This window comes from Pseudorca crassidens, chromosome 5 (assembly GCF_039906515.1).
Source record: "Pseudorca crassidens isolate mPseCra1 chromosome 5, mPseCra1.hap1, whole genome shotgun sequence".
Classification (NCBI taxonomy): Eukaryota; Metazoa; Chordata; class Mammalia; order Artiodactyla; family Delphinidae; genus Pseudorca; species Pseudorca crassidens.
The window spans coordinates 76,810,878-76,838,262 of record NC_090300.1 but is presented as its reverse complement, the minus strand read 5'-3'; the positions used below and the strand labels follow the sequence as shown (position 1 = coordinate 76,838,262).

The 27,385-nt window shown below is 45.3% G+C and overlaps 1 long non-coding RNA gene across 2 annotated transcripts in view; it reads right to left on the bottom strand.

Moving 5' to 3' along the window:
• The window catches only part of LOC137224496 (uncharacterized), a 90,183-nt gene extending 63,044 nt beyond the window's left edge, over positions 1 to 27,139 (bottom strand). For both annotated transcript variants that reach the window (XR_010943367.1, XR_010943366.1), the window contains exons 1-2: positions 26,935 to 27,139; positions 20,605 to 20,692 (exon numbers count right to left, since the gene is read on the bottom strand). This is a non-coding gene — a long non-coding RNA (uncharacterized lncRNA). The remainder of the gene's footprint in view (positions 1 to 20,604; positions 20,693 to 26,934) is intronic.
• Between the last annotated feature and the right edge of the window lie 246 nt (positions 27,140 to 27,385).

The following is a 27,385-nucleotide window of genomic DNA, read 5'->3' as shown; positions in this document are numbered from 1 at the left end:
CCCATCAACTATAAATGAGAAGATTGCTCACAACTTATGGTCCATATTCCCTGTATCCAATGTCTCCATTTCCTCCCCTCTGAGTCAGCCTTTAATGAATTGATTGCTTCCCCCATTTTTTTCTTCATGGAAATTGCTCTCTATGCAAGGTTGTCAGACTTATTTGCAGTTTGGGCCAAAGAAGCAATCTCTTTCACTCACTCCCTCCACTTCCACTAGAAGTAGACAAAACTATCTTAATCCAATCTAATAAAGCTTAGAAGAAAACAAGATGTATGGCCTGTTATTAAATTATTGCTATACTTAATAAACTGTAGATGTCAGAAATAATACATATAAATGCTCCAGGGCATGTGGAGACAATTAACACAATTTACTCCAGTAATAATTATAGGGCCGTTTGTGTTCAATTCAGATACCCACAAGAAGTATTATACATTTTGCTGAACTTCCCTGACCAGCTCCTCCAAAGAGACCACCTACTTCTCTTCAGCCTATCACTCTAATTCAATATTTTGTGTAGTACTTACTAGTCTCTGATATTTTTATAGTTCTGGTTTATAGTTTTTTACTTATTTATTTTTTACATTATCTATGAATGTAATGTGGATCAAAGCACCTTCCTGTGTCTCTCTCACCACTCTATTCTCAATGCCTAGAACAAAGCCTAGTATATAGAGGCACCTAATAAATATTTGCTGCATTAATGTGCCCCCGAGTGCCCAGAGCCTCCCAGCCTCACTATCAGTTCCTAAAGAGTGTATCGTCTCGCATCCTGGACCCTCCTTGGCACGGAACTCTGTTGTCTCTCCATAATCCATGATAGTTGTAGCTGTAGCTATTGCTGCTGCTGGCAATGGTGAGGGTGGCTAGGGGACCAGTTTGCTAAGGAAAAGGAGATGTAACCTCTGGAGACATTCCACGGGCTAGCCCCATTTTCAGAAGGCATTTGTTTCCCTTGGGCAAACTCTGAAAGAGTCAAGTTTCGCTACAAACTTAGCGTCTAATTAGAACCCGGTCAGGCACATAGAGCACAAATTCATGCAGCAGCCCATGAGGTGCACTGAACTCCAGAAAGCACCCAGAAACCAGGCCTAGTGTGTGCTCAGCAATCGGAAGTATAGTTCTAGCAGCACAGGGTGCGAAATGGAACCAGATCCTCCTCAAAAACCTCCATATTCCTGAATCCAGTCTTGAGAGCTTAGTCATCTGTGACCTCAACGCTCTTCTACTTGCATCATGTCCAAGGCACACCAAGTCCTCTGCAAACCCTCTTGCTTTGGCCGTTGCACCGCACCCCTCAAGCACTTACAAATTCCTGTTGCAGGTCAGTTACTTATTTACATTTGTCATCATTCCTTCCGGTCAGAGACCATGTCTTGTTATTTTCCTCCCCCTTCCCCAGCATGATGACTTTTTATTTTATTTTATTTATGGTTTTTTTTTTTTTGTGGTTCGGCCCGCTCACTGCTGTGGCCTCTCCCGCTGCAGAGCACAGGCTCCGGACACGCAGGCCCAGCGGCCATGGCTCATGGGCCCAGTCGCTCCGCGGCATGTGGGATCCTCCCGGACCGGGGCACGAACCCGCGTCCCCTGAATCGGCAGGCGGACTCCCAACCACTTCGCCACTGGGGAAGCCCCTATTTTATTTTATTTTTAACTAAATTTCAGACTTTATTCAGATTTCACGAGTTCTTCCACTAGTGTCCTTTTTCTGTTCCAGAATCTGAGACAGGAAACCACATTGTGTTTGGTCCTTATGTCTCCTTACTCTCCTCTGGTCTATGATAGTTTCCCACTTTTCTTTTTTTTTCATGACGCTGACAGTTTTGAGTACTGGTTAGGTGTTTTGTAGTGTGTCCCTCTGTTTTTTTTTCTTATGAGGAATAATGTAACTTTAAAATTGAGCGATTTGTCTAAGGCCAAAGAACAAGGTTTTTTTTTTTTAATTAGAGTATAATTGCTTTACAATGTTGTGTTAGTGTCTGCTGTACAATGAAGTGAATCAGCCATACATATACCTATATCCCCTCCCTCCCACCCCCACCATCCCACCCAACTAGGTCATCACAGAGCACCGAGCTGAGCTCACTGTGCTATACAGCACGTTCCCACTAGCCATCTATTTTACACATGGTAGTGTATATATGTCAATCCTAATCTCCCCATTCATCCCACCCTCCCTACCCCCACCCCGTGTCCACCCCATCCATTCTCTACGTCTGCGTCTCTATTCCTGCCCTGCAAATGGGTTCAGCTGTACCATTTTTCTAGAGTCCACATGTATGCGTTAATATACAATATTTGTTTTTCTCTTTCTGACTTACTTCACTCTGTATGACAGACTCTAGGTCCACCCACATCTCTACAAATGACCCCATTTCGTTCCTTTTTATGGCTGAGTAATATTCCATTGTATATATGTACCACATCTTCTTTATCCATTCATCCATTCATCAATGGACATTTAGGCTGCTTCCATGTCCTGGCTATTGTAAACAATGCTGCAATGAACTTTGGGGTACATGTGTCTTTTTGAAATGACCCACCTCTTAGAGTAATGAAAATAAAAACAAAAAAACCCAAATGGGACCTAATTAAAGTTAAAAGCTTTTGCACAGCAAAGGAAACCATAAACAAGATGAAAAGACAACCCTCAGAAAGGGAGAAAATATTTGCAAATGAAGCAACTGACAAAGGATTAATCTCCAAAATATACAAGCAGCTCATGCAGCTCAATATCAAAAAACAAACAACCCAATGAAAACATGGGCGAAAGACCTAAATAGACATTTCTCCAGAGAAGACATACAGATGGCCAAGAGGCACATGAAAAGATGCTCGACATCACTAATTATTAGAGATATGCAAATCAAAACTACCATGAGGTATCACCTCACACTGGTCAGAATGGCCATCATCAAAAAATCTATAAGCAATAGATAACTTTTAATAATTTAAAAAACATATTATCAGCCTAATCTTTATGTCTTCCTAAGCAACAGTGCTAATCTAGAGAAAGACTAGGGCTCATACGTAAATATAAAATGTAATGGAGAAATTTAGGGGATGGTAAAACAGTGCATTTTTATCCTTAGTTCCTGGTTGTTTGGCAACTCCCATATCAAAGGCCAAGCCTGGGGGCCTCACCTCCTAACTCCTTCCACAGCATAGAGAAGAGCCCTACTTTCATCATGATGGCCAGGCTATGAAGGTGCTGCCCTATGGAAGTTGGAGGATATGATATAAGATGAAGTGGTGGGGGTCCTCCCCCTCCTGCTCCAGGGGGCAGTTGGAGAAGGAAAAGAGATGAAAATTGTGGAAGGAATTAATCAGGTTGGAAGTTTATAGTTTACCTTATCCCCCAAGTTTGAATCCAGGCAGGTGGAGATGCTAGATGGCTTTGGGGGAAAGCCAAAAGCAAAGATTTTTTATGAGCCTTTCATTCCATGGTGGTCCCCTGTGAGGGAATCAGCTTGTTCCCCATACTAACAAGAAGAGGTCACATTAAGAGCTGAAAAGTTCAAACAATGACCAGCATTAGTGCTTTCAGGCCTGACTCCTCCATGGAAGGCCCCCTAAGTCCCCATATGCCCCTTGGAAAATAGAGATGGTAGCTGAGGTACAAGTGAGTGGGCCTGACAGGGGTCTCCGGGAAAGGGACAGAGTGAGCCCACATCAAAGGCCTTAGGGCAGATGGGGAAAGTGGCTGAGACTCAGAGGGTGTGAGCCAGCAGGGTACCCTGGGCCCTGACTGAACCACAAGGTCTCTGTGGAAGCCAGAAACTGGTCAGACACCTGGCTGGCAATAGGAACCCACAGGGCCTAGAGGCCAGCATACGACAAGCAAGAGCTCCAGAGCCACTGCCACCACCTTTGGGTGGGACAGGGGGAGGGGAAAGACATCAGAACTTCTAAGCATTTAGCCCCGTGAGCCTCTCAAACCTGGAACAGACTGATCTACTCTTGATTGGCAAGTTACCATTATCTTTACTCCCTTTACTATACAACAGGGACAGGATTCATGAGAAAGATTAGATCAGTCATGGAAAAAATCCTGCATTTCCTCTTCATGTCTGAGTGGTGTGTACAGACTTGCAACTGTACTACATATATTTATCAAGTATTTGCTCTCTATCTGAAGCTTCATAAAAGTATGGCCTAGTGTTATGACTACCAGTGACACCAAAAAATGCTGAGTGTCTTTAGAACTCTTTTAAAAATTGACATCTAGCAAATGGACGTGGTTCCAAGCTAACACCAAGTTTGAAAGAGTACTTCAGTTGGTACCATCAAGCACAAAACACATCTTCCTGCTTGGCTTGTACAAAGCCACAGTAGGATCCCCACGTGTGCTAAGATGAGTCCTCTCAGGGCTGTCTTCCAGCTTCCTACCCTCCCCTGTGAACTGCAGACAAATTTAGAGAAAAGGAAGGCAAGGAGAAAACTCCAACAGAAGGGCAAGTTGATAAACATGCCTATTTATCACTGCAAAATCCTCTGCCTTTTTTATCCTATTGATTTTCATGCTCTCTTGTGTATGCCACTGTGTCTAGGGGAACGAATGTACTTGTGAGCAACCTTGCAGTTGAGTGATGATAACTTAGGTAAATTAGAGCTTCAGTCAAACTCTCCCCAGCCCCAACCTGTCCCCTGGTCCCCACTCTTCAGGAGAAAGAACCATGTGTGGTAGAAGGGGGTGGAACCTGTCTGCAAGTCTCCATCCATTACCATCTGTGTGTCCCCGTTGACTGTGAGCTCTGGAGGCCCAGGGCTCTGCAGTGTATCCATCTCAGCAGCCTTGAGCTATTTCCCCGGTGTCAGATGAATGAGTGATACGTGAAAGAATGCATGAATGAGTCTGAAGCAGAGCTGGTAGCCCAACTCTCTTAGAAGACAGTAAATCCCCATGGGCTTGATGTGACTGGGGAAAGGTCAAGAAGCATATCAGTCTTCCATGGGGGAGATTTGCTGGTCCCTGTCTTCTCCTCGCCTATGAAACATGTCTGGGGAAGCATAGAGGATCTTGGGGTAGCCTGAGATCCTGGCATGACAGTGAGAGCTCTAGGGTAGCCCAGATGATTCCTGATCCAGAGGAGCCTCAAGAATCTGGGATGATTCTAAGATAAAGATTCTAGGGCCTTCGAAGTACACCCAGGTTCCACTTACCTGACAAGAACCCCTGGGGGGATTGTGGGACCATAGGGAGGGTTGGGGAAAAAAGGGAGAAACCCTGCATGCCTTCAACTGTCATTTCAATGAGGGAGAGTACAGAAGGATGGGAATTCCTTGAGAAAAGGAATATGAGAATGAGCAGGGAGAAAGAGGTAAGAAATGGAGAAGGGCCTCAGAGAGGGCTGGGGGCTCCTGCCTCAGAGAGGCAGGAGGGAATGATGGAGAATTGGGGTCCCAAGGGCTGTGGTCACAGCAGTTTGAGGGTTGGGAGTCATTGCTGATGTGGGGAGGGAGAAGGCAGAAGTTGCTACATGTTAGAAATGCCAAGGAATACCGAAACCTTTGTAAAATCAGAGACACAAGAGCCAGAAAGCCTCAACTCTCCAACACCCTCCTTTTTTTTTTTTTAACAAGAACACTGAGGCCATAAGTCAAGCCAGTATCGGGGCCATACAAGCCAATAGCCCAGGGCTATGGAGTCAGGGCTGGGGGGGGGCGGTGAAGGCTCCTGTACTGTGCCCCTTGAGTCTCGTGCAGCACCTCTGGACCCCCAAGAAGAGGCAGTTTGACTGAAGAAGTAGCCAGAGTAAAGAAGAAGGATAAAAGGATTAAAAAAAGTCAGGAAGTCTATGAAACTTTGCCCAGTAATAATAGACACCATTCAGTGAACAGTATTTAATCCTGTTAAGGCTTTGGAAGGAATTGGCAAATCACTGAGCCTTTCTTAAGTAGAAAGGAATTTCTGATGAAAGAATTTAATTGAGGCCACTGCCCTTCCCCAGAGGATCCCAGAGCAGCCATGAACATCAAGTGTAGCTCTTCTGAGATGCCAGCAAGACTCCCTGTGCCTCCCCAAACCCCTACTTCCCCCACCCCAAAAGAAACCAAACTCTCCTGAGCATGATCCCAAGGACAGGATAAATACATTTCTAACGAAGGATGTTTTCATTATGGGTTTAGACTCTACTGTTTCTGAGCTTTCTTTAAACAGTCAACCAGTTGAAAGAAGAAATAGGCCTGATACGAAAACTCACATAAGAGGCTCCTATTGTCTAGGACCACAGGTCTAGAGCATCCTCCCCGAGGGCTCTATGAGACAAGGGAGCACAAATATCAATGCTCATTTCTCTGCCACCTGGGTGTTACCGGGGTCTTCACGGTAACAAGGACCCAGAGAGAGCATGCTTTATGTGTTCTGGACTCAGAGATTAGAGATGGCGTCGACAAATCTGAGAGCACGTGAGTCAGGTCAGGAGAAGGAGAAACTGCTGTCAGAGGAAGCTCAGTGCAGCGTTGTTATCTGTGGCAAGGAAGTTGAAGGTCACCCAGAGTCCACTGTGGAGGGAGAGAGGGGAAAGCCGGCTCGAAGTGCACAGAGCAGCGCACACAGATTTTAAAAGCACAGTGCGGGGGGAAGAAGGGAGAAAAAGAATGTGCATGTGACACAGCACCATTTACATAAAATAAAAACACAACACAGGAAGTACACAAAAAGATATAGGCTAAATCCATGGTTGCCTATAAGGGAAGGAGAATGTGTGCACGGAGGAGGTGTGCACGGAGGAAAAAGGGAATGAACACAGGAGCAGGGACTTGTACAGACCAAAGATGACAGTGTGCCTTGAGGTCCATGGGAGTTGGGGCATCCAAGGGCCCTCCTTAAGAAGATCAAAGTCTTTCCTTGTGAGCTTCAGGAAAAAGTCCAAATAAACTAGTGCTCTAGGTTCTTTTCCTACTCTCTGAAGATGGCCTAATCCTTCAGGAAGGAAATCTGCCTGTGCCTTGTGTGTGATCTTATGGGGGCTGAAGGGCCAGCGGGCCAGGAGAAGAGGGGCCTCTTCCACTCAGCTGCCTCTTGAATGTCACAGCCTATCTGGGGGACTATGGCTTAGGATTCCAGGTGTCTTCAGGGGTACAGGATGGTGGCCCCCAATGAGGTAGCATCAGTAGAAAGAAGTGCTACTATCCACCAGAAAGGATGCATGCTCACGACACTGATGGAACCTTCTAATTAACTCTGAAACAAATTTTATGCTTGGAGAGGCAGAAAGTCCCCAGAAAACTCCTGGGGTGCATATAATCAATTTGCATATAAGTAAACTGAGGCTTAGAAAAGTTTGGCAGTTTGATTGAGGTCATGCAACTAATAAGTGGCAGAGGCAGGATTTAAACCTTGGTGTGTATGACTCCAAAACCTGAGCTCACTGCCAGGTTATAATGCCTCCAGCCTAAGTCTTTGTGTCACACACACACACACACACACTTACATAGGCATGTTACCAAAGTTACATGTCATGAAACAAAATCATACTCTGGTTGCTTCTTCCAACCTGAGCCCTCAAGGACACCATGGATCAGTATTTCTCAGGGGCAGACAAGGGCAGTTGGGATCGCCGCAGAGTTCCTTGTGCAAAACCGACAAGAATGGTAAGAAGGGGAGCACAGGGGAGAAAATGGGGAGGTTTCCCAGTGTGTAATGTGGCTTCAGAAATAGCCATTGAAGACAGATCAGAGAAACGCTTTGCAGCAGACACGTCCTTCTGTGTAATTCCATCTGAGGCCAAGGGAAGAGATGAAAAAAGTGACTGTCATCCATGCACTGACTAGTGGGTCCACATGCACTAACTCTTCCCTGAAGCACCTCTCACGGCGGATGGTGATGGGAGAAGAGGTAGTGGAATTTCAGGGGCTGAAGGGATATTAAAGATCATCTCAATGAACTCTTCAGTGGGCGGTGGAGAAACAATTACTTGAGCCAGGCCACCCAAGAACAGGAAACTAGGTCTCTGGCTCCTGGGCTGATGCCTGCCCACCTTGCCACATGGCTGCCCTCGTCAAGTCAGCTTGGAGGGACGACCCGCTATGGCCCACCAAAGACCCTGCTCCTCCTTTCTGCTCCTTCTCTGCCAGAATTCCCACTCTCTCTGGGAAATGACTGCTTCTCAGGAGAAGGACGAGAGGCAGTGAGGCCAAGAGACATCTCTTGGATTGGAGGGCAAGCACCCAGGGGTGAGATTCTGGACAGATGAGCAGTTTGGCCACGGCTGACCTCCTTCCACACACCTTCTTTTCCAGCCTCTTCTTCAGGAAGCCCTCCCCACATCTTCTAAGCCTGCCCACTCCTTCTTTCTAAACCTGGGGCAGGGGCCATGACCTTACTTTTTAAAATTCTGGTCAATTTATTTTTCAAAGAAAGACCCAGGCCCTGTTACAACTACATAGGGGGCTCTCTCAGCAGGAGAAGCAGAGCCTGTCAAAACAGATTTTCTTTCTTTCCACCAAAGCAAGAGACACTCCCAAAACACAAAAGACACTGAGAATCCTGTCTCCTTGAGGGATTTAATTATTGCTGGTAGTTGTTCTCTTCCGCAGTGGCATCTTTGCCTCACTGCTTCTGGAGAAGAGGGACATAGAATTTCAATTCTTAGCCAGGCTGGGCGAGAGCCATTCCCCCAGGGGCACCCAGCGGGAGGTAAGATGAGTTGCCACCTACACAGTTTCAGAGGCTCTAAGCCTCCAAACACAGCCACTATTCACTAGCTGATCCCTGAACTCCACCATCAGAGTTTTATTTATTTAGCTTTGGAGTTTATTTGACTTTCAAAATTCAAATATTCCTGGAAGGGATGATAGTTATGGCCAGCCATTTGCAACTTAGTAGAATTTTTTTTCAGATCACACTCCAAAGGGCATTTTTTAGAGTGAGAGAGAAAATCAGATGGCCAGGGAAGGGAAGAAAGTGGAGAGGGAAAAGGGTCCACAAATTAGAGGGTAGGGAAGGGCCCAAGAGGAGGCTGGAGCGCAGAGGGCAGACGCAGCACGCCTCACCGGCTGGCCTAGAGCCCTGCATCTCAGTGTGCGCTCGGCCTCAGCAGCACCAGTGCCACCTGGATCCTGTCAGACACGCAGATTCTGGGGCTCCATCCCAGACCTACTGAATCAGAAACTCTGGGGGCAGGGCCCAGAGGTCTCTGTTTTAACAAGTCCATACACGACTGACTTTGGGGCATCGTCAAGGCTGAGAAGCACTGGCTTGCGGTGTCTGTCCTATGCGGCAGGACGGTTCCCCCACCCCGCTGCTCATCAAGCTCGACTCCTCTGATGTGCCTCCTTCTCTCTGCCCTGTAAGAGTGAGGCATGAGAAACCACCACCGTGTGTGGCCAGGAGAGTGTTCAGCACACTGGAAACCTCTGTAGGCATAGGAGGTGGGATGGTGACAGAGCAGGGCTGCCTTTGGCCAAAAGAGCAAGGGCTTGGGGCGGAGCCTGGGGAATTGCTGATGAAGTTTGACGAGTGAAAGTGAGGGGGCAACTGAAGGAAATTCCCCAGAGCAGCCATCTGGGCTTCGGAGAAACTCGAGTGGGGATCATGCTGAGTGAGGTAGAAATATGGAGACAGAAGTCTGCTCAAGCCCTGACTGGGGTCCCATAGGGTGTGGGTTCTGGGCCATGAGGCACCACTGGGTGCCTCCCTTCCCTCCACATCAACTCTCCTTGCGTCGATATGCGCAAGATGCATCTCTTAGGCCAGCTCATCTCCTGCTTATCCCCACCAACCCTCAACTCTCAACCCCCATCCCTTGCCCAGGCAACCTTGTGGCCGAGGCAAGGAGGAGCCCCAAGGAATCAGACGGTGAAGCCTGAAGCAATCCTCTGCAAATTGGACATTGTTTTGAAGTCCGCTTCTCTGCTCTACTTTTCTCCATAGACCTTGTCAGCATCTGAAATATTATGGGGTGGTTTTTGTTTTGTTTTGTGTTTTGGTCTATTTCCTTCTACTAGAGTGTGAGCCCCATGAGGGCAGGGATTTTTTTTTTTTTTACTGTGTACTGTATATTTATCTTTCAATCCTCAGGGCTTAGGACAAGGCCTGGCACACAGTATGCATTCAATAAATATTTTTTGGAAAAAAATGAATGAATCTTAAATTTGTTCCATGATCTATCAATACTTATTTTAACATAAAAAATTATGCCCCCCCCCAATACTTGAGTAAAAATTGATGTCTCACATCTTCCACAAAGTGAGGGCTTCAGATGGCTGTACATACCACAGCTCCAGGCTCCACGACAGAGTGAAGCTTCATTTCTGATCAGACAGCCAGGATGAGAGAGGACGAGGCTGGGAGGGTCAGGGCCTCCTTGTGAAGGGAGGATCAGTCACCAAGGCTCCTGTCTCTGGCCTCAGCCAGAGCAGTGTTTCTGGGAGGTGGAAGTGCAGGAAAGTTATATCTCAGTGACAGATGATGTACACAAACTTGTCTACCCCGTGCCTGGCACACAGTGGACACCCAGGTTAGCAAAATCTCTATTTGCATCTGAACTCCAGTGAAATCTTGATGAACGAGACATTCAGGAAACAGCCTCGCAAGATTCGCTCTCCTTGACCTCAGGAACTGGGTCTTAGATCCTATGTTTCCCTGGTACTTGGCACAGTATGTGTCTAGAAGGCCTAAATGAATGCTTGATGAATGCAACATATTGTTTCCATTGATATTTTTCTGGATATTAAATTATATTTCAGGCCACGTGGCTGAAAATCATTCTAAAATGCATTTTGCAACGTTTCTATGTTAGCGAGTGAAGAGTACTGAACCTCCTCGCATCTTCCTACACAAAATCACAGAATCATGCAAGTGGTCATCAGCAAGTACCGCAACTTCCCTGATCATGTATCACTGAGGGATGCAAAAAGGGTGTGTGAGATTGAGTTTGTTTTAACCCTCAGAAATCATGGGGTGTTAAAAGAATTCTCTGCTCTTTTTTCTTAAATCTCAGGTTTAGAGCTCATAAGGGACTAACATCACCTAGCCCCAGTAGCCTAACTTGACAAATGGAGAAACCAAGGCCCAGAGAGGGGAAGGGCACTCAGTATGTGAAAAACATTGTCAGAACTGGAACCTCGGTCTTTTGCTCCCCAGTTCAGCACTCTTTCCATTTTGTTGATTTGTCTCTATCTCCTAAGACTAGAAAGCAGAGAAAAATTCTGATTAATTCATGTTTAAATTCCATATTAAGGGAAAGATATAAATTTCTTGCTAAGGATATGTTTACTGAACTCTTTATACTTAGTACTGTCTTAGCTACTGCAGGGGACAAAGCAGACACAAAACCGTCCCTATCTATTGCATATTGATGATCACGATGATAACGGTAAGTTTCAGTTTTTGAGTACATGTTCTATAAAAGCACTGGGTGCTTTACATGTATTACCACAAACAATTCTCACAGCAGCCTTATCAAATAGACTTCTATGTTAGGCCTCTTTGGGTTGCTCATGACAGAAACCCAACTCATACAAGCCAAAGAAAAAAGGGAATTATTGGCACACACGAATGAAAATACCAGGAGCTGTCTAGTTTCTGGGTAGGCTGGATCCATGTGCTCACACGATATTAACAAAAAGTTCTCTCTCCTCCCATCTCCTCTGTGTAAGCTTCACTCTCTAGTATATTCTTTCCATGTGATAGAAAAGATGAGCCCCAGTGGCTGTGACTCCCGTGAGCCTTACAGTTTATAATTTCAGAAGGAAAGAGCCCTATTCTGACCTGACATCCACACGAGCCCTCTTCAAGACCTCAACGGATGCTCTTTGGGTTATGTGAGCACATCTGCACTTATCATTATATCTAGGAAAATGAGATACTTTGGCCACTCCATATCTCCATATGGGGGAGGAGAGGGTCTTTTATCAGGGGAATGGAGGAGGAGCAATTCATAATCCCATTTTACATAGGTTGAAACTGAGACTTACAGAAATTAAGTAACTGCCCAAGGCCACGGGGCCTGTTAGAGGCAGAGATGGGATATAAATTCAAAATATTTGTCTCCACAGCCTATGCTTTTAATTTTTCCTGATTATTTTTTTTGGAAAAAAATCATACTTTAAAATTCACCATTCTAAAAGTGTACAGTTCAGTGAAAAGCCTGTTTTAATCATCGTCCCAACTTTGGTGTGATCGGTGCTCAGTTGTGAAGTATGTGGTAAGTAATTTGTTGCTATTAATGGTTGAATGACCAAAGTTATTGAATGATTTACTTTTAAAAATAGAAATCAGAATTAATTAAAGATTACCCATCTAATAATGTCGTCCTCATTTCCTTGTACTACGATATACTCTTTTAGGTATAGCCAGCAACACTCCTGCTGAAGAGGGTGCTGTCACCCATTTTTAGTGTTTCCTAGGGAAAAAAAAAATGCTACAGCTTGGAGTACTGCTGTGTCTTCCCATAAATAAAGCTTTCCACATTATAAGAGAGAATGGACATGCCCTCCAAGAAAGAGACAGAGAATCTAGAAATATTAGTAGAAATGACAAATCTGTTCAGCAACATTGCAGATTATAAGATTCAAATTAAATCAATACCATTTCTAGATTCCAGTGTTGAAGACTAGAAAGAAATACAATGGAAGAAAGAGAGAGAGTGTGCTCATTCCCTGAAGACTCTAAAACATTAAGTATTTTGCATTTAACCTAAAAGGACATGCAAAAATCTATTCAAAGAAAATTACAAACCTCTAATGGGGAAAAAAAAAAGACTTATTGAACAAATGGAGCTTTTGGCTGGGAAGATTCTATTTGGTAAATGATACAAAAGCTAATGCAATCTTGGGCCACATTAATAATCTGTTTTAGAAGGAGAGAGGTAGTAATCCTGCTTCCCCTAAGTTGCTCAGACCACACTTTTAGGGAAACCCAAACAAACTATGATAGAACATGTCTTCGGGGGGGTGTTGTATGTGGCCAGGCTGGCAACAGGTCTGGAAACCACGTTACACAGGGAACTGAGCAGGTTTCATCTGGATGTTAGAGCACTGTGGTCATTTCCATTGGGTTAGAGAAGATTTAGAGGTGAGTTGAAAGGCTGTGGCATACAAGTATTAGACTTGCTCTGTGAACAAAAATTATAGGAAGAGAGATGTTGGCTCGAATAAGGTAGCGGCTTTCTGAAAGTCAGAACCGTCACTGATCTAAAGTACATAACCTTAGGTAGAGTTCCCTGTGCTATACCATGTGTGCCCATCCGTTGTCAATTTTATACATAGGGAGGGGATATCTGTATGTGTACGTCTGATTCATTTTGTTATGCAGGGGAGGCCGACACAACATTGTAAAGCAACCATACTCCAATAAAAATTAATTTTTAAATAAAGTAAATAACCTTGTGAAGCAGGCAGAATGGTGATATTATCATCCCTAACAAAGAGATGAGGAAAAGGTCCAGCAAGCAAAAATGACTTGTCTGTAATCAGCCAAGAGGGGCACATGAGAACGTGGATGCCTCAGTGCAGTTCCCCCTGGCCCAGGCTGTTTCCGGACCCAGAGCTGAGCTTCAAGAGATGCAGCAAAACAGGTGTGAACAGCCAGCAAGATGTAAGTCACAGGAAAGCTATCAATGTCAAAATGTGACAAACAATTCTGAATATCCTGTGGACAGAAGGATCAGGCAAGGAGCAGCGATTTCCAGTGGGAAAGTAATGACTTCTGACAACAAACAGGGATCTCTGTCAGAAGAGCAGGAATTTCTGACAGGAGAGCAGGGATTTTTGACAGGAGAGCAATGGTTTATGACAGGAAAACAGGGATTTCTGACAGAAAATGTTGACTTCTGACAGGATATTAGTGCATTTCTGACAAGAGAACAAGGATTTCTGAAGAGTGGTGATTTTTCTCAGAACAGTGATTTTTAAAGGAAGAGGGGTGATTCCTGACCACAACAGTGATTTCTGACAGGAAAACAGGGATTGCTGATAGGAGAGCCCGGATTTCTGACAAGACATCTGTGCCCATTACATAGGACAGTAGTGATTTCTGACAGGTCTTTGACAGGAATGAGGGGTTTTTTGAGGAAGGACAAAAAGCAGCAGCACAAAACAAAATGGAAAACAACAGGGAGGAACCAAATTCCCTCTGAAAGTAGGGAATTGTTGGTCCTGGGTGTGGAGGGAGGTTCATCGATAATAAGAACAAGCTGGATCTGGGGAGGCTCAAATTGGGCGAGATCTTGGGTCCAGCATGTCATTCGGCAGAGGGGGATTGAGTGGGCTGGAGGGAGAGTATCTAGAAGATTTACATCACCGATGTGAACCTAAATGACTACGAAATGCCTTCCCATCAAGAGACCTGGAGGAAGTCGAAGAGAGGTAAATCTGCTCCTTCTTCGGACCCCCCCCCCCACCGCAACCCAGAAATAACAAAGCCTTGGTTTTGACTCAGGAAATTCGAATGAAAGCTTTAGCCCTCTTAATTAATTACAGATCCTTGGCAAAGGGGTAGGGGAGGAGGGAAATGATCTCTCTAAAGCTCTCGCCCTACAGTTATTCAGGAATGAGATCCTAGCTTGGTGAGAAGTCAGCCTTGTGGTAGAGAGGAAAATGAATTAAAGGAGATGGAGGTACCAATAACGAGCCTCTGATAAAAAAAAAAATCCTAGTCTGAAGGGAAAGTGCTTCCCTTCGTCCCGGCTCACCACGCATGCGCCTGAGACTCGCGCGTCCGGGGGAGCCCAGCAACCTGGCCTGGGTCACCGGCCGGAGCCTTTTCCCGCAGGTGGTGAGGTTTCCTGTGAGGAAAAGCCCAGCAGTGCATAGTGAAGCAGGATATGTCTCAGAGGGAAGGAATGCTTTTTCAGAGGGAACGAACGCTTTTTCTCGCAGACTGAGCTCTCATTGACCCCCAGCTCCAGGCACCACATCCACCACGTGACTAGATTCCTGCGGGCACGAAGCGCTAGGAGAATTCTGATTGTGCAGATCCCCCGAGCAGCTGCAGCCTCCCGAGCCAGGAGCTGCAGGCTTGTACTTCCGACCGGATGCAGGGCTCAGCACAGCTCTTCACACTCAGCGCTGCAGGCCTGCGGCGGAGATGGACACGCACGGTGCCCAGCAGAGGACCACCCCCGACATCCCCTCTCCCCCTTTTGCTCTCTCTGGGGACCGCTTTCCTCCTACAGACCCAGGGAGCGTGGTCTTTCCTTTGCAGCTGCTACCACCTCTCCTCCCTCTTGGGGTTCCTTTCTACCCCACACTTGATTCCGAGAAGGACACGAAATTCCCCAACTTTCCTCCCCGCCACCCCTTGATGCCCCTGACTGACCTTCCAGCTATTTTATTGCTGCATATGTCAACTAGGAAATAGGATGGTCATTATAAAATTACAGATGAGAAGCAAATTTGAGTTTTTTTTTTTTAATCTCAAAAAATTTGCATTTCTGAAGAGAGCAGTGATTTTTCTCAGGAGATGCTAGGTGGCCGGTCCTGCCTCACTCTGAGAACTGCCCTAATAGACCTTCCCAGGCAAAGCCCTTTCCTGCGTTCCTGTCTGAGGAGGCAGGTGAAATCTCTTATGTCCTCAGTGTGATTCTTAGTCCTTCATTGCCTGGGTCACTGCTTATCCACAGTTTCCCAGGGAGAGCAGCAGTGGGAAACAGCAGGCTGTTCACAGCCTCCAGATCAGTTCCTTTCTGTGAAGACTCAAAAAAAAGTCTTCCTAGCTGGGTGATTTGGGGCAAGTTGCTTAACCTTGCTAAGCCTTAGTTACCTCATCTTTATAATGGGGATAAAAATGCCTACTTCACATGATGGTTGAGGTGATTAAATGAAATTGTGTGTGTGTGTGTGTGTGTGTGTGCGTGTGCGTGTGCGTGTGTGTGTAGTATCTGGCATCCAGTAGGCTTCATAAATTGGGTCTCCTTACTTCTCACTGGGGTGAGCAGGGCCACAGCAGGAAAGACCGTGCAGTTTGTACCAGTCTGAAGGCACCCAGCTGAGCAGCTGAGCCAGGCTGAAATACCATGGGTGCTTCACTTTCAGTGTCAGGTGCCCTGGGTGGGGCTGTTCCACACAAAGACTACAGTATGTGTCTTGTGCACAAAGGCACCATAGGGCAGGCAGCAGCTGCTGGGTGTCTGTGCTGGCACCCAGCCCACCCTGCTGGGCAAAGAGAGAAGGGCACTTGTAAGGCAAGCCTTTGTCTTACCCCCTGCCTCACAGTTAGACCAGGTTCCCCTATTTTCCTGCTTGTCATGGGAGGCCTTGGCCAGGTGGAGAACAGCTGCCACTGCGATGGGTTCCCCATCTCTCATTAGAGGGGTCTCCTTGAGTGAGGGCTAGCCTGCTTGCACTTCCTCCTCCCAGCAGGCTTCTCACTGGGGGTGATTTGCAAGGTCTCAAACTCAGAACCTCTACCTTTATAACTCAGGGACCCCAAAGAGGCTCTCTTTAACCCCAAGCAGGGTTTTTTTCCCCTTTTCCCCAGCAGGAAAAGACTAAAAGATTGGGGAATTCCCCGGCAGTCCAGTGGTTAGGATGCCGTGCTTCCACTGTAGGGGTCACAGTTTCGATCCCTGGTTGGGGAACTAAGAACCCACAAGCCACGTGGTGCAGCAAAAAAAAAAAAAAAAAAAAAATGGAGTTCAAGGCCCCAGCCATCCTGAGTCTCTACGTAGCTTGCATGGGAACGGGCTTCCTGTGCAGGGCTGCCTTGATCATTACCCCTTTTCATCTTCATTTCTGTCTCAAATAGTTGGTAAGACACAAGACAGGGGTACATCTCCAAGAGGTAACCTGTATATTTCCCTTTTGCTCTGCTTCTCACTGGTACACAAGGGCACTCTAGTCCACACTGAGAGAAATACACACAAGCACATACAATTCAATATCAAAAAAAACCAACCCAACCAAAAATGGGCAGAAGACTGAAATAGACATTTCTCCAAAGAAGAAACATAGACGGCCAACAGGCATGTAAAAAGATGCTCAACATCGCTAATTATCAGAGAAGTGCAAATCAAAAAAAAAAAAAAATCACAATGAGGTATCACCTCACACCAGTCAGAATGGCTATCATCAAAAAAGTCTACAAATAATAAATGCTGGAGAAGGTGTGGAGAAAAGGGAACCCTCCTACACTGCTGGTGGGAGTGTAAATTGGTGCAACCACTATAGAAAACAGTATGGAGGGTACTTAAAAAAATAAAAATAGAGCTACCATATGATCCAGCAATCCCACTCCTGGGCATATATCCAGAAAAGATGAAAGAAAATCTAATTCGAAAAGGTACATGCACCCCAATGTTCATAGCAGCACTATTTACAAGAGCCAAGACATGGAAGCAACCCAAGTGCCCATCAACAGGTGATTGGCTTAAGAAGATGTGTATATATATATATATATATATGTATATATACAATGGAATATTACTCAGCCATAAAATAGAATGAAATATTGCCATTTGCAGCAACATGGATAGACCTAAAGAATATCATACTAAGTGAAGTAAGTTAGGCAGAGAAAGACAAATATAATATGATATCACTTATATGTGGAATCTAAAAAATAATACAAATGAATCTATGTACAAAAGAGAAAAAAATCCACGGACATAGAAAACAAACTTATGGTTACCAAAGGGAAAAGGGAGGTGGGAGAGGGATAAATTAGGAGTATGGGATTAACAGATACACACTATTATACATAAAATAAAAAAAAAACAAGGATTTACCATATAACACAGGGAATTATATTCAATATCTTGTAATAACCTATAATAGAAAATAATCTGAAAAAAATATAAATATATAAGTGAAACAATAAATAAATATGGAAACCACAGAACCTGGGTTTAGACACAAAAGCTCAGAGAGTGCTTGTGGAACCAGATTTTCTTCTCCCCGAGACTAGACAGAACTGAGCTTGGGGAGGCAGGAAGAGGCAGCTGGGCCAGGATGAGAAGAGGGAAAACACCTGAGTCCTTGAAATGGAGGAGGGGCGGGGGAAGAAGGGAGCCCGTGGAGGCATTCAGTGTGGGGCTCAGTGTGAACCCTCACTGGGCACCAGCTCTCAGTGCTTATAAGGCCTGGAACAGCAAATGATGGCCTGGGGAGCAGGGATGAGGCCAAGGGGGAAAACCCCACTCCTGAATGGAACTAGGTGGAAATTTCCCTGTGTAAGTAGGAGCAGTGATGAACTCTATGCTGCTGAAGGGTTTGACTGTGGTGAGAATGCTCTTCTCAGAAGAAGGAATTTCCAGTGGAAGAATTATTTAGGGAAATCTGGAACCATTTTAGCAAAAATCCTCAATTTAGTGCACAAAACTAATTGAATTTCTCAGGTAATTGAAATGTCTTTTTTTGTACTGTTTTAAGAAGGAAGAGGTAAATAATAAGAAATCAAAAACCAATCAAGGGGGCTTCCCTGGTGGCGCAGTGGTTGAGAGTCCGCCTGCCGATGCAGGGGACATGGGTTCGTGCCCCGGTCCGGGAAGATCCCACATGCCGTGGAGCGGCTGGGCCCGTGAGCCATGGCCGCTGAGCCTGCGCGTCCGGAGCCTGTGCTCCGCAACAGGAGAGGCCGCGGCAGTGAGAGGCCCGCGTACCGCAAAAAAAAAACCAAACAAACAAATCAAGGATTTATTTTTAAAATCAACAAAATATCAACACCTTCCAGGGACTCCCCTAGTCAGCACAATCCATCCCTATTACACTTTTAAAAAAGGAGCAGTTGATGTTCCGAAGAATGACCTAGAATCACTAGGGCATCAGAGGGAAGTTTCAGTTCACTCAGCTGCCAGAATCCCTATTTCCTTTGCATTATAGTGAAGTGGAGCTTGACCATATTTCTGAATTAACACAAGCTCCTTGAAAGTGATTTTTTAAGAATTCTAACATCTTTTGGATAAAGGTGACACTGTATATAAATTGAAGGTACTGTAATTTGGGAATGAGCTAGTCTTTGAGAAGAACCCCATGTGGTTGCATCCTGTAGACATTTAACTAGAATGGTTCATGCCAGTGGTTCTCAACTGGGCGGGGGAACAGGGGCATCATTCCCCCGGCCTAGGAATATTTGGCAATGTCTGCAGACAGTTTTGGTTGTCACAACTCGGGGTGGGGGGGGGCAGGGGCAGGATGCTACTGCTGTATATTAGGGAGCAGCCAGGGATGCTGCTCAACATACTACAATGCACAAAACAGCACTCCACGACAAAGCAGTATTGGATCCAAAATGTCAGTAGTGCTGAGGTTGAGAAATCATGGCTTGCAGTAATGAAAAAAGAAGATATGCTCCAAGTGAGGACCAATAGGGTGGCTGCCCCAAGACTACTCACAGGCCTCAGGGCCAGGTTCAGCCCTGTCAGCCATTGCTCGGGGCTGGTCTCAGCTTACCCAAGCTCTTAGGATGGCTATATGATCTACAGCCAAGACATTCATCTGCAATGAAATACAACAGTCAGGATGTCCAGCTGCTCTCAGCTGGCAGCAAGGATACTCAGTTGAGCCTGGAGTGGAACAGAAGGAGTTGTTCCACCAGGACCTGAGACTGAGTCTCTAGGTCAGTGCACATCTTCCCGGGCAGGGCTGCAAGGGTGCTGCCTCATCTGAGTGGAGCTACCTCCTCTGGCTTCCACTGGCAACCAAGCCTTCTTGTAAACAACACCTTGTTTCTTTGGATACGTTAATGTCATCGGTAAAGTCTGACTTCAGCCTGGGGCCAGAGTCCACTTAAGATGATTGTATTACTTGCCTCTGACCTGTTCATTATATTTACATTTCACTGTTCAATGCAGGATTTCCTGATTTGAGAGCAGAGGGAAGTCTTTTGAGAAGCCAACTAATCTGTGAGTGCTTGGTGGTTGAATAACTAACACAGTTTGCTTTAATCTAGTACCAGTATTTGTCAAAATTATTAATACAATGTAGCAATTAAACAGTGGACATAACTCATAATAGCTTTTGGTCAGTATGTATTTTCTTAATCGACAAATACTGTAAGTACAAATATCATGTGGGAGCGGGTCTGGGGAAGATTTTGATGATAAAAAGGAGGGCTTATACCGGAAAAAGTTGGGAACCACTGGTTTGACTCTCAGAAGGTGAATTTCCTATATTTCTTAGTTCTTGAGCAGGGAGGCACAGTACCCCGGGGTTGCCCTCCACCCCCATGCTCCAAAGGATCTGCTTGGTTACTCTGTCCCTAGGGACACATCGAGAACAGTGCATGCTTTACAAGTTCTAAAACGTTTTCACATCTGTTCTCTCATTGGCTCTTCCAAGCTCCAGTGAGGAAGGTGGAACAGTGGCTATCACTTCTACTTTAGGGATTAGGGCAGGGCTTGGTGACCTGATTCACCTCAGGATCTATAGCTCCAGAGCTGGGGCCTGGGCCCCATCTGACTCAGGACCCAGAGTTCTTTCCACTCTCCTTGCATTGGTAATAGACCCCTCTGAATGTTCTGATCCACCGAATACTGAACTCCACTCCATAGTAACTAGTGGATAAAAAGATCCAAGAAGTATTTAAGAGTTTTGATGAACTAGTCTTTCATGTACTTCTGAATCCCAGCTAGTTTCTGAGAATTGCACAAATGTAAAGAGAGCAGAAAGTAATGAAACAGCCCATGTTCTGTTGCCATGGAAACCCACGCTTACCTTAGGGTTCATATTTGGTACAATTTCCTGAAATTCCTCTTGAGGGTTCCAAGTGATCTTGGGGTTCTCTGAACCTTGCTTTTGTAATCTGAAAAGTGAAAAAATACCGAACCAGATTGTTTTATCTTTGACATTCTATTAGTCTAAATCTATGAGTTCTATTAGCATCATCAAAGGAAGAACTCTCTAGGATAAATGAATGTTTTGTCACCTCTGTGTAAGAGATATCCATGTAATCATTCATTCATTCACCTAGTCACTCAACAAACATTGATCAAGTGTAAGGTACTATGCTAAGCTCTATACAGAGTACAAACTTGAAAACGTCTATTGAACACAAATCTGTGCAGCTATCCTCTGTAAGAAAATCAAGAACAACTACAAAAAAGTCATTATAATTGGCTTACAGCTGATGCTTTAAACCACTTTTGACGAAAAGTTAAGAGCTCTTCTATTGGAATGTAAAGTATGCAGACAAAGAAAATTTCTTGCAAGTGACTCAGAAATTCTCTCAACTCTAAACAGGCTCTCAAATGGCTATAGTGGTTAGAGAAAACTAGTAATGGAACTCTTTACCTTCAGTTCTCTGTGATGAGAATCTAAAATTTCATCATAAAAACTTCAAAACAAGTTCCAGTGCAACTGTCTCAAGGGCAAGGAAAAGAATATTTGTCAGATTTAACCTAGAGTCTGGTATTGACTGCTGTCCACTAAGGGACTTTCCTCCTGTCTTAATAAAATTTTTATACAGTATAATTCCATTATTCATACAATATCTTTTCATTTGATCAAGAAGTAACGACCTTTTATTTGGTAGGGGGAGATGAGATTGATTTGGCAAATGGAAATCAAGGAGATATTTCTAGATGGATGTTTTTATTTTCACTGTTATATGAAAGATGACAAAATTAGGCAGGAAATTACAAAAGCCTATGACACAAAGGAGGAAATTACTTGTGTGTGGTACCGTGTAGAGAGGATACACTGAGAAGGTGCTGCAGACAGATAAAGTGAGGGGCTCACCAAGCTTTATTTTTTTTTCGTTTCTGAGCATCACTGTCCACACCAATACCAAGCACCATGCCCCGAGCAGGGGTACAAAGACGGGTAAGATGCTGTCCCTGCTTTCAAGGTACCTGTAGTCCATTTGGGGGAAGCTGAGCCAAGTAACTGGACAGTTCCAGCTCAGTGTGATCAGGACCCCAATGAGGCCAGTACTGGGATTACAGGCATACATAGCAGGGCCCTCACACCCAGGCTGGGGGCCTCTGGTGCTGCCTGGACAGGAGTCCTATCAACATGCTTTCCAGGACTGATGTTTCACCTGTGGCTCTGAAGAGATTAAATATATACAAAATCACAGGTGTGATAAGAAACCCCTCAGAGGAATAACAAGGGACGTGAAAATACCATCAAATCCTCTAATGCCTTTATTCAGTTACACTTGGAAAGAGGAGACAGGTACACACGAAGCCTCTGGGGTCGACAACACCTTCCTCCCAGGTTTGCTCAGATTGTTAGGGGATCTCCAGGGACATCCATTCTTCCCATTAGCAGTGCGTTGGGCCAAAGGATGCACCACGGCTGCACTAATATTCGCTATATTGGATTACGAAGCTGAGTAATTGCCATGTAAGTGTCAAGTAATGGTGAGAGCGTTCATCTGTGTTTTCATTCATTTGGACAGCAATTAATTTGTACCTAAATTAACAATAAAAATGGTTATGTGATCCAATAAAGTAGAAATGGTGGCAGGAAAAAAATATAATGTCTGTTTTACCCTACTAGCAAGGCCAAATCACTCTTTTCCCCTCCCACTGTTGTCTTTCTGGAGAAGGTTATTTTCAGGCAGGCAGAGCAGGAACCGGGCGTGCGTGCTGGCCCCTGTCAGAGGTCCAGCCTGAAAGGCTGTGGACAGGAAAATGGGATTTGTGGGATGAAAAGTATTGTTGACTTGAAATGGTACAGGCAGGTCACTACTGCAGCATGCTCCCAAGTAAGGCCAGGAAACAGGCCCTCTGGAATTGTTTAAGGCAAAGATAGACACAAACTCAGATGTTAACACAGAATTAACAAACTGGTGCTTTTGGGCAGCATATGGCTAGCAGACACATTTGTCATGAAAGGGTTTTAAGTCTTTGGATTTGTTGCCAATGTTTAAAAATTAGGCTATTTCACATGAATATTCAGATCTCCAGTTCTCTTGAGAAGCTGGAATATTGTCTGCACTGCGTCTACATTCCTGCTTGGCAAAACTTGGTTGGAGCTCAGTGGTCACCGTTCCCTTTAGTCAGGTAGTGCTTGCCAGTTTACTGCAGTCCCCACCACTGCCTATTGTCCTGTACTGTGCCTGCCTCTCTCGTTATTAACTTGGCTGGCTCCTGCAGGAGTTTCTAACCCCTGTTTTCACATTTGCTTAGTCACTTACAGAAGTAACCTGCTTTGTTCACTCTTTATATCGGCTTCACTTTTTAACTTCCTGGATCATTTTGTTTTTATAGAGTTTGGATGTCTTGGGCATAGAGGGCTCTCCCTAACCAAAAGTCTTACGCCTGCTGCTATGCTGTTTGGTTTTGGCATTGAACCTTTTGCCATAGAACCATAGACCTATCCAAAGGGAAGTTACTTTGGAGAGCATCCTATCCACCTGCCTCATTTAGAAACTGAGTCTCATAGAGGCCAAGGTACTTGTTTAAGTCACACAGAAACTTGAGAAGAGCCAAGACTGGAACCAATTCTGGTACTTTTCCTACTACATTTCAGCCCCTTCTGGGTGCTCATTCATGATACTGCATGTCTCAAAGCAAGAATATAATTTCTCAAGTTATTGTTCAATCTTCCCACATTTGAAAAGTTTGAACAATGTAGCCCTGTTGGGCACGGCTATCTGCTCTCTAAGATGGCCCCTGGTGATGAGTTACAGTATTTAAAGCTTATTATCTGATTCCATCTGCTGACTTCTGAGAGCCTTGAACTGGGAGTGAGGCCAACTGGGTTGGAGTCCCAGCTCTCCCTCTTACCAGCTGTGTGACCTTGGGCAAGTTTCCTCACTTCTCTGAGTCAGAATTTCCCAAGTGCAAGACAGGAATGTCTGCCCCACAGGACGTTATGACCATCACGGGACATAACAAACATGAAAGTTCTCAGAAAAATGTAAAAAGTTAGATAAATACAAGTTACTATTACAGGCTATTGAGCTTAGATATCAGAGAATCCCAGAATTCCCTCGTTTTACAAGTGAGGCACTGAGCCTCAGGGAACAGGGTCATCCAGCCAGCTATGGGCAGAACTCAGATTAGAGAGCAAGTCTCAAGTCTTCCCTGCTATTACCATAGTTGGATTCACAGATCTCAGTTAAAGCCATGTGGGCCCCAGCACGTGGGCAGCTAGCCACGGGGTGAAATGGGAAACGCCGTAACCTCCCCTCACAAAGGTTTGGGGAATCAGGGTCCCAGCCTCAGACACAGAACAATTCAAGGGCTCTCATTCTAAGGGCAGAGCCCACACTCGCTGGTGGCTGATTCCCAGTCTGTGAGCATGAACTTGGGAGACATTATACTGTGCAAATGAATGCTGTTTTTGCAAATTTGTGGGACCTGCCAGCTCTCTCAGTTTAACTAGATCTCTGCAGTGACATCCAGACATGTTCTGCATTAAATTAGAGCTGGTAATTTCAGAGGGAAACAGCTCTGAAATGGCAAGAAAGACAAAAATCTGTTCCTTGAAAAATGACACCATATGTGCCCGCATCGCTGCAGTTAGGGTAAAAGGCTTTTCCTCCCTTTGTTTCTCCTCAAGCCGCCAATGTTAATGTCAGATTTGCAAAAGAACCATATACTAATGGAACCCAAATTAGCTCTAAAATTAGATCTTAACAAGAAACTGGAGGCTAGCTCAAGGCAAGCAGATTTCTCTGACTGTGAGACAGAAAGCATTTTAGCAAAGCAGCCGCATATTGATATTCTCAAGCCTCAAAAAAGATCTCTCTTTGCTCTGAGTGCACAGCCTGCTGCCTGCCTGTGCGTCAGGAACTGGCAGCTCAACCTGCAGTTTTAAGAAAACCTTCCCTCAAGCAAAGCAGCTATTGGGAGTCTGGAGTGTGGGTGAGGAGAAAGGGATTTCGGGGGTCAGATCTGGGTTGGAGACTGGGTCCTGGGAGTGGTAATGTTCCAGATTTTAGAGGATGTTTCATTGTCGCTGTTTGTCTGACACCTTTAGAGAACCCAGAGACTATGGAAAAACCAGTGATGGAAAATATTTATATAGATAAGCAATATTTAGCAGCTAAAACGGCTAATTGTGAGTTATCTTCCAGCATCCTGAAAAATTACCATCTGAAAATTTTTCTAAAGAGTATCCTATCAGTAGTAACATTTCTAAGATGTTAATAGAGAGGTAAATTTCATTAATGGGCCTCCAGACCCACCAAGTTTTTGCTACCCCTGGTTCCTCAGTGGCTGCATGTTGGAATTTGAAGGTCGATGGGTCTACATGTTGAAAGGCACTTTGTTTTTGGAGTTTCTCCAGGTTTGTGGACCAGGGTTGGGGGCAGGAGGGCACAGGAGGTAGAGTCGGTGGTTAGAACCACTGACACCTACCCAAGGAAAAAAACAAAAGAGTGAAGAAACCAAAGTAAAGAAGCAGTTGGGGAGTAGCAAGAAGATGGCATTAGTTTAGGTGTGGGGTAGTGTGAATTAGTCATCCTTCTATCAGGAAAAATGTATCCAGTTCTTGTAGATGAGGTGCCTATGTTCTCATACACTCCGAGAACTCCTGTTTGGCCAAGGAGCACCTCTGAACCTGACATTTGGGGCACGTGAGTGCAATTCATCTTCACGTCCTTAACACACATTGAGCACTGTCGGTTGAGCATTGGGGTGGCTGGGCTGAGGAAGTCCTCCTCTCAGCCTCACAGAGCTCAGTCTATTGGGATGATAAAATGGGTACACAGAAAACCAAAATATAAGCAAAAGGGAGTGAGAACTGTGAGAAAGGGCCTGAAAAAGTGCTCGGGGGCTGCAGATGAAGGAGCGATTAGTTCTGTGTTGTGAATTATCTGGGGAGTCTACACAGAAGAGGTGACATCTGAACTGGTCCAGGAAGGATGGGCAGGAAATTAGTTCCAGGACTTTTAGACCATCAGAGGCCAAACTCTAAGCCTATTTGTAAAGAAAAAAGATGGTGTCATGGAAGAAGCTCTGGCTTGAATTCTAATCCCAGTTCAACATTAAAGATTGCTGTGTATCTTCAACCAATTCATTTAACTTCTCTGGCAATTAAACAAGATGGTGTATATGAATGTAAGAGATAAAACCCTCCACAAATGCTAGTTGTTAGTAATGATACGTGTACTGCCTCACAGGGTTGTTATGCGACTTCTTTGAAACTGCTATTCAAAAGAAAGTTGTTTTATAAAAAAGTCTAGAACCTTCTGGCCCCAGAAAGAACCACAAATGTACTAAAGGTTTACTGAATTATCGACAACTGAAGCCCAGAACATTTTAGGTTAGCTGGAATTATAACTGGCAGAAACATATTTCTTGTTAAATAAAAAAGAGCCTTTTAAGTGAAACGAGTATCAAGTTCTCTAATGATGCTTATAAATCAATTTTTAAGATGAAAAACTTGCTATCATAATTACTCATTTTTCCTGGTACTGCTTGGCAGGACAAATCCCATCAACTCACAACCTCTTGTGTCAATACAAATACATCCATCTCCTCCGATTATCTCTATGGTTTAGGATACGTGGTGCAAATACACTGACATTGGTGAGCGTGGGCTTGCATTTTGTCTTTTTCTAAATCTGCCAAAGAGCTTCAGCAGGTGATTTCTAGCAAATCTTACTCATCAATAAAACAACCTCCCCTTGAATCTATCCTTCAAACTCAAGAAAAAGAAAGACTCCCAATTAAAAACAAAAACAGGCTAAGGCTTCCGGGAAGATGGCGGACGAGTAAGACGCGGAGATCACCTTCCTCCCCACAGATACACCAGAAATACATCTACACGTGGAACAACTCCTACAGAACACCTACTGAACGCTGGCAGAAGACCTCTGACCTCCCAAAAGGCAAGAAACCCCCCACGTACCTGGGTAGGGCAAAAGAAAAAAGAATAAACAGAGACAAAAGGAAAGGGACGGGACCTGCACCAGTGGGAGGGCGCTGTGGAGGAGGAAAGCTTTCCACACACTGGGAAGCCCCTTCGCGGGCGGAGACTGCGGGTGGCGGAGGGGGAAATCTTTGGAGCCGCGGTGAAAAGCATAGCAACAAGGGTGCGGAAGGCGAAGCGGGGAGATTCCTGCACAGAGGGCTGACCAGCACTCACCAGCCCGAGAGGTTTGTCGGCTCCCCCGCCGAGGCCGGCGGGGCTGGAAGCTGAGGCTCAGGCTTCGGTCGGAGCGCAGGGAGAGGACTGGGGTTGGCGGCGTGAACACAGCCTGAAGGGGGTTAGTGCACCACGGCTAGCCGGGAGGGAGTCCGGGGAAAAGTCTGGATCTGCCGAAGAGGCAAGAGACTTTTTCTTCCGTCTTTGTTTCCTGGTGCACGAGGAGAGGGGATTAAGAGCGCTGCTTAAAGGAGCTCCAGAGACGGGCGCGAGCCGCGGCTAAAAGCGCGGACCCCAGAGACAGGCATGAGACGCTAAGACTGCTGCTGCCGCCACCAAGAAACCTGTGTGCGAGCACAGGTCACTATCCACACCCCCCTTCCGGGGAGCCTGTGCAGCCCGCCACTGCCAGGGTTCCGGGATCCAGGGACAACTCTCCCGGAAGAACGCA